The sequence below is a fragment of the Parus major genome, chromosome 11 (assembly GCF_001522545.3).
Source record: "Parus major isolate Abel chromosome 11, Parus_major1.1, whole genome shotgun sequence".
Taxonomy (NCBI): domain Eukaryota; kingdom Metazoa; phylum Chordata; class Aves; order Passeriformes; family Paridae; genus Parus; species Parus major.
Window position 1 is genome coordinate 12,413,020 of NC_031780.1, and position 7,619 is coordinate 12,420,638.

A 7,619-nucleotide genomic window follows, 5' to 3' on the forward strand; every position below is an offset into this window, starting at 1 on the left:
TTAATAACCAGACATAGAGCAAGTCCTCGATGCTGGGATTTAATATGGGCTGTAGTTATTAATGCATCTGAAAAATGCAAACCACAAGTGAGATGCTATCTCCAAGTTGCACTAATGGAAGGATTGTTCCATTTTACTTAGCACTAGCCATTAAAACAGCTTTCAACAAATAGCCTGTGCATAAGGAAATCTAGGAAGCAACTGGTCACTGAACCTTGGTGTTTGTTCACTCTTTGCTAAGATAATAAAAAATATGCTTCATTAATTAGGATCATTAGTTTAATAAGGACCTACCACTTTTGAAAACATATTTGAAAGCTATTTCTGAAGGCTGTGTCTTTCAAGAATGTGTTGCACATGTTATCTGCCCAGAGTGCCTTGAGGCTGGTTGGTACCAGACAGCCTGGTCTGCATACCTGAACTCACCATTGCTGTAGTGACAAATTGCAAAGCCATTGATTTGTCATGCACTTCTGGTTTCTTTCTCTCCACTGTTCTAATCCAGGCTCTCTGATGCGAGCTGATGTCTCAAGGCTCCTTTGCAGATCATGGCAACTGCTTGCTGTACCCAGACCTGCTAATGTGTCCACAGCAGGGTGAGTACTTTGGGTTGGACTGAGTGCAGTTTGTGTATCTTTATTCCTTGTGCCACACCACTGTTCTTATGGCTGATGCTTAAACTGAGTTTAAAAAATAAACAAAAGCCAGGAGATAAGGATGGGGTTAGGCAAGATTTCTGTGCATCCATAACTGTCCCACAAACTGCTGGAAATCAGCATATTTGCCACCCTGTTCCTCAGGCCCTAGGAAATGCTTGGTGACCTGGTAGAACTTTGCCATGCCAGGTTATTCTTGTCTTCATGCATTTCCAAAGAAGGTAACTCAAATTGCTCTGGGAAAGTGTCCTAGGTCCCAGTGCAGACAAACTTGCACGAAGTTCCCAGAGCCCAACTACTTTGAATTCATGGGTCCAAACCACCAAATTTCTCAGCTTTAGAGCCTTGTCTCCTGTAACCTGCCAGTGCAGCAGAAATAGGAAGTCTTACCCAGCACATTCCTCCTGCCATGAGAGCTGCTTGCTTTTTGTCCTGGAAATCCTCAAAGTACCACAGAAACAGTGTTTTGGGAATCCAAGTTATTGTATTATGTTGATTCCAAATCCAGTTTACTCCCTTAACTGGTAAGGGATGTTTCTTCTTAATTGCAGCTGTTGTGAGCCAGCTTGACAGTCAGGCTGGAGCAGTTCCTTTCCAGGGATTACCATTGGTAGCTGAGATTTTGCCAGTCAAACAGAGCCTTCAGAGGCAGCTACAGCAATGCAGCTGAGACATGCATGTCTGCAGCCAAGGTCAGTGTAGCCAGAGACTCTGGTCCCCAACATTTCTGCATGACTGACTCACATTGTGTCACTGGGTTGAGTTTCTCCGGGTCTGTTGCTGGATAGGACAAGTACACACTTGTTATGTGTTGGTCAGTCATGCCCTGTACCAGATTCTACAATTTCTGAATAAAAGGAAATTGACCTTATGTTTAGAGAGTGTCCTTGGAAAAACTTATTTCCACCTCACAGCAACCACAGTGACCCCCTAGGCTTCTACTCTTGGGTCTTCTAAAGCTCTACAAAATGAAGGAGTGTTTGGTCAGCTCTTCCAGGGCTCCTGCACTTCTGCCAAGAAGTGACAAACATGGTATGCTTATCTAGCCACATCCAGCTGTCAAATGAATTAATTGGCCACCCCCATCCTTTACAGGGTTTAGATGTCTCCTTCAAACAGCCACTTCTACATTCCATCAATGTGTTCCCCACAGCACCATCACCTGCCTCACAGGCACAGCTTTAATTGTTTTGTTAAATTTGATGCACAGTTTGTAGAATCCATAATCTCTTGTACATGATCCCCTTTTGTAGGGGAGGCTCCACACAGGCTCATTCATGTAGTTCCAGCAGACCTAAAAATTCAATCTTCACCTCTTCTTGGTACAGCTCCATCTGCAGAAATCAGAGCATAAACGCAGAGTGAGAAAGGGCAGCAACAACAAGAGCAGAAGAAAGCAGCGTGCCTGGGAGAGGGATATGAGGAGTAAAAGAGAGAATTGTCTTTGATGTATTCGTTTCCTCTTATTAGTATCCATCTAGTGGTGCTCAGGCTGAGATAGCTGACCTGTCCAAAAGTTAGTGATCCACACACAATCCACTCCCAATAGTGTAAAGGTACAGACATCACAGAATGAAAATAGCAGAAGTCAAGATGAAGGAGGAAACCACGGGCTGCCAGATATGAGTGGGAATAACCTAAGTTCACCCAAGTGGCAGAGGTACTATCTTAGTTTGTGGAGACTGAGGGGAAAAAATGTCTTAACAATCTCATTCTCCCACCTATAAGCACATCTCTTCTGTTTTCTATGCTGCCACTGATAAAGACTGCCCATGCTTGAAAGGACCTGGCAGGGTACAAGGTCAACCTTACACAATTTCCTCTAATTGTGTGGGTCTGGCTGACCTCCTTATTCCAGTGCAAGGAGGGATAACGGCAGGCAGAGATGACAAGGGAAAAAGACAGCCAAAACTTTTCCTGTCCTTGTGTCAAGAGACTTCCTACCATCACAGTGTGCAATTTCCATAAAACAGGCTCTGGGTGTGCTGGAGGCTGGCTCCTCCCTCGGGCTGCCAGGGACTGCAGCCTGTCCGCACTGCCCACGCAAAGCACATGGCAGGAGGCACAGGGCATTGCACACCCAAATAAGCCCAGCCTGCCTGGAGCACATGGCAAGCTTAGGTTTGCCCCACTCTCAGCTTTTTGTTCCTCTGCCAAGGCATTGCTGTTCTGCAGAATAGAAAAAGGGGGGAAATACACCTGTGTGCTGTGAGCAAGCCCTGCACTCTGCTACGTAATTTCCTCCTTCAGCTGCAGGTCTTGGACATGCTACATGATCTTTTCTTGATTCAGAGGATGGAGTGTTGCAGAGTGTTTTGCTATTTGCAGAAGATCTGCATCATCTGCATAGGTGAAAATGATAACTCATCCCCTGGGTGACTCACCACCCAGACATTGTGTGATGGCCCCCATAGCATTGGCCACACCAAATCAAAGGCGAGTGCATCTCACAGCTCTCCACAGCAGCACTTGCACAGCTCCTCCCAGTGGGTTTCTGTAAGTCTTGCCAGTCCTGGAAGGAGGTGTGCTGGGCATTGGTACTAGCTTAAAAGTTTATTTGAATTGCTCCCTGGTGACATGGCCAGCTTTGTGTTCAGCTCAGTTGGAAAGAGTTGAGAAGAAATTTCACAGAGACAGTAAGTCAATAGGTTTAGCTTATAAGCTTATAGGTATCACTTCATAATAATCTCTTTTGACAAATGGATGTTAGTTCTCCAGAAACTTAGCTCAAGAAAGCAGAAAATGAAAACTTGCTGCAAGTTTTTATTGCCAATGCTTCAGTCCAGTCACAGTGTGACTGCATGGCCTGTCTCCTTTCTCAGCGCTTGTGTTCCTGAGGAAATGAAAATCTAATAGATGGACAGCACTAATATATATCACTGGCTCTTAAAACTATAGGAAATAGTATCACAGGGAATAATTATTCAGAACCACTAAAGAGTTCTGTAAAGAGGAAGTGTGTTTTTAGAAGAGATCTGTCACTGCTAGAAGAAGCTGCAGGGTGCACCCAGTAGCTCTGTGGCTGTGCTAGACTAGGGCTGGGTTGCTAACAGCAGCAACCTGATGAGACATACTGGGGCAAGAGGGAACATGCCCTCCCCTCCTGCAGCAGGACTGCTGCCAGTGACAGCTGTGGCACTTCCTCTGCTGGCACTTGGTGGCTGGAGGTATCTGGTGCTGGGAGTCCTCTCTATCTGCTACCTGTCCATCCGGTTGCAAATGCACTTTGGAGGGTGTAAGGACTATCATCTTAGTTTTCATGTTAATGTCTTGTCATTATGAGAGAAAAGGTAAAACACTGTTGATTGTCAGAGAACCCATGTGCCTGCAATTTCCATTGAGTCTTGTGAGACCTCCAGATGCTCAGCTCATTTGCAGTGGCCCTTCCCAAAACACAGGCTCATTTAAACTGAACATGCTCATGGATTTCACTGTGTTCTTCTGGATTTTCTGCAGCTCATGGCAGGTGGCCACTTGTGCTGGTGCCTGGAGTTGCTGCTGCTGATGGCTGAACCACACTGCTGACTTCTCTACTGGCATTGCTTAGCAGAGGTGGGGCTGTGTCTGGGGTTTTCCTCACCTCCTTCAAGATCTTTTTCAAATGTCTCACCTCAGTCCTGCTGAAGGAAACACGATCAATTGAACCAAGAGTGGCTGGCCCTGGACCCGCACCCAACTGCTCCCTGGGCACTTGCTGCTGCCACCCTGCACCACTGGAGCTAAGGAAACCCAATCTTGTCTGTGGCTGGTGTTAATGCCATCAGTGCTGGCCTCCCAGATCTGCTGCAGGTGAAATTAATACAGTCCCCCAGAGTGAGTGTGGCTAAAAAGCCCGGGGGCTGTGTCCACCTCTAGCTCCCATGCTCTCTGTGCCCTAGCACCATTGTCCTGCACAGAAACCCCGATGAATTGAAATTGTGTGTGTAGGATATTCAGCCTACTGCCCGTGCCTGTAGCCTGTAAGATCTTTGCCTGGCCCTACTGAGGAGATCCCAGGTCAGTTTTGCTGGAGCCATTTCAAAAGCATCCTTTAAATCTGTGCACTGCAATGGCTCTCACAAGCGCTGGGTGAGCAGCCTGGCCGTGCCGGAGCCCTGGCTGGTGAGTGCGAGTGGGAGGGTGTAGAAAAGCCCCCGAATGAACAAGGGGACAGGCTGACCCTGGGCTGTCTTGAATAAGAGAATTGTATCTTCTTTTCTAGCTTTTGTTTTTTGCCAAGACATGTATTGAACAGCCATCTCAAGTCATGTGAGGATGTTAGGATGTACAAAAGAGAAAAAAAATGGGAAGACATCATTTAATAAATAAAGTTATAGGTTGACATGCCAACATGGTGATGATACAGCAATTCTGTGCACCCAAGACACTTCATGATCACAGACCCCTTGGGGGTGATATACTAGGGTCAGACCTGCACCCTTCAACACTGCTCCCCTCTAGCACTTGCAAGCCACCCCAAATAAGCACAATCCCCTGATTTTTACTCCAAAGGCTCAGTGCTCATCTGCTGTGAGCTGCAGCTAATGACTCATGGTCCATGGAGAGCTTTCCAGTTGCACTGTTAAACCCTTAGATATGCACTTAAATCTTATGTTAACAATAAAATGTGAAAATGTGCATATCCAGGTAAAGACTTCATGGAGAATGGAAACATGAGGCTCAAAAATATCTTGACTATATAAATACTTTGTTTATTAAAAGGGTAATGTTATATATATAATTTACCAAGGAATTTCTAGCTGCCTGTTTTCCTGAGTGTCATGATAATATCTTGGAGTAATTACTAGGTAGACAGACAGACAGACAGATTTAGCCTTAAATGTAACAGAGCTTTTTAAAGCTGGATGTAGTTTGTTACTCCCCACGCTGTGCAATCATACTTGGCTGCCCATCATGTAGGGAAGCCCTACATGATGTACTGGGATCAGATGATGATATGACACTTTGAAGGTCTATCCATGGTATGGATACCATTAAATAGTCTCACCTCAGGCTTTGTAGGATGCAGGACTGTGAAATTGTGGAGAATGGTGGATATAACTGTATAAGGAAAAAGAAGAGCTGATGTTGTTCTTCTTATGCATACCCAAATATTTCTAATTTTTGTTGTTTAAAAACCAGCTTATGCCCAGAAATGTTCAAGATAAGAGCCACCATGCTTTTACATTTTTGGCCAACAAGGATGCAGGCTGCAGGAGCCAGTAGCCCATGGCAAATAGAACCTAATTCAGAGACTTCATAAAACTACAGCTGGCTATAAATCACAAAATTTAACCTCACATCCCAACTGTCCTACATTTTCCAGGAGTGCATTATTTTTCAGTCTTACACTTACCATTCTGAAGGTTACCAGAAATTAACATGAAGCCCATTTATCCCAATGTGGTCATTACAGTTTCTATGTGTGTGCTGCCTGAAACAGCACATCAGTGATTGCTCTAACCTCTATAACCACAATTCCCCATGACATGAAAGGTATGGTGACACAGAAAGTGCTTTTATTTAATACTCAGTGTACGTGAGGACTGAGGCTCGTTCCCTGTTTTGAGGAGGACAAGCCAAGAGTGAAGCAGGGCTTTATGTGGGATGGGGCTCCAGAAGGAGGGATGGCTGCTGAAGCAGTCATCCTTGTCCTACTCTTTGGGCAGGCTGTTTGCCACAGCAGCACCAGGTTTGCTTGATGTAGAAATTACAGATCACACCGGTTTACATTTCTGCCACAGGAAGCATCTGATGCTTTTATTTGGAGTAGCCACTATGGCAACTACTATTTTCTCCAGTTAATTTTAGACTCAAGAAAACCTAATTCCTTGGGGTTGCTCCCGGTGCCTCAGCCTGAGAAAGCGCAGCACCGTGTCGGTGATCTGTTTTCCACTGGGGCTGCCGCGATGTGCTGCTCCACACCGCTCCAAAAGAACTGGGGCTGCTGTAATTAACATAGCAAAACCTTGCTTCTGGTGCCAGTTAATTCCTTGTGTTTATATGGTGAAGAGTGATGAAGAATGGAACTAAAATATTCAATGTTGGAAAAAGGAAAAAAAAATAGGCAAAACCAGAAAAATGTTGTGGGGATGAAACCAACTTCTGTGCACAGAGAAATAGGCTGAATTGGCAGTCTCGAGGTGTGGGGCAGTGGCTGGGAAGGGCTTGGAGAGAGCAAGGTAAGCACTCTGGCTGTGGAGACCTCCCATCATCCATTTTCCTTGAAACAAATACAAGCATGGCAAAAATCTTGCAGTTACATTTGCAGGGTGATGAAGGGCAAGAAATCTGCTCGCTGCAGCAGGGCCCCCAACAGTCTGACCTCCCAGTTAGTTAACTGGTGTCTAAATGAGACCTGCGGGTGTAAAAAGCAGGGAGCAGGAAGGGCTGGTGCTCTTCAAAACAGGTCGGTCTTAAAATACACATTTCACTATCCAGACAAAAGTGAACAATTTGCATATTTTACCTAGAATATTGTAAGTACAGTGCAGCTCCTGCTGCGAGACTTTTGCTGGCTGCTGGTATAAGGTTTCAGGCTGAATATTTCTGGATTTTCACATTCCTCTCCACATGGAGCTGCACCTTTTCAGAATCCCCCAGTAACAGCACTGATGTTTTTACACTTGTATTTAATTCATCAGGACCTTCAGGTCTCAAAACTGGACCTGAAAAAGATTTTAATTGAAGGTTAGCTAATTGCTGTCAGAAGCAACATCTACTGTTTGTGTTTGAGGAACATGAAGACTGGGACTCTGTGAAGCTTAAGCAGGAGAGGCAGCATGGCCCCAGTGTCACAGAAAGGTTATCAAGAGAGGAGTAATCGCAGCTTTCTCTTTGTGGAGAAAAACCAAGAAGTCAGTTATACTTAAATATGAGAATATGCTTAAGTTAATTTGATTTTCATAATAGATAAAGCATGATGATCATTAACCAAAGCACTTGAGCTCAGAAGAAAGCTCTTTGTGGCCTGAGGAAGGCATA

General features: G+C 45.0%; 1 long non-coding RNA gene across 1 annotated transcript; it reads right to left on the reverse strand.

Moving 5' to 3' along the window:
- Positions 1–265: 265 nt before the first annotated feature.
- On the reverse strand, positions 266–7,302 carry LOC107209986. The gene is made up of 2 exons (XR_004499132.1): positions 7,105–7,302; positions 266–1,990 (listed from the first exon to the last, which is right to left on the reverse strand). It is a non-coding gene; the product is annotated as an uncharacterized LOC107209986 (long non-coding RNA).
- Positions 7,303–7,619: the final 317 nt, after the last annotated feature.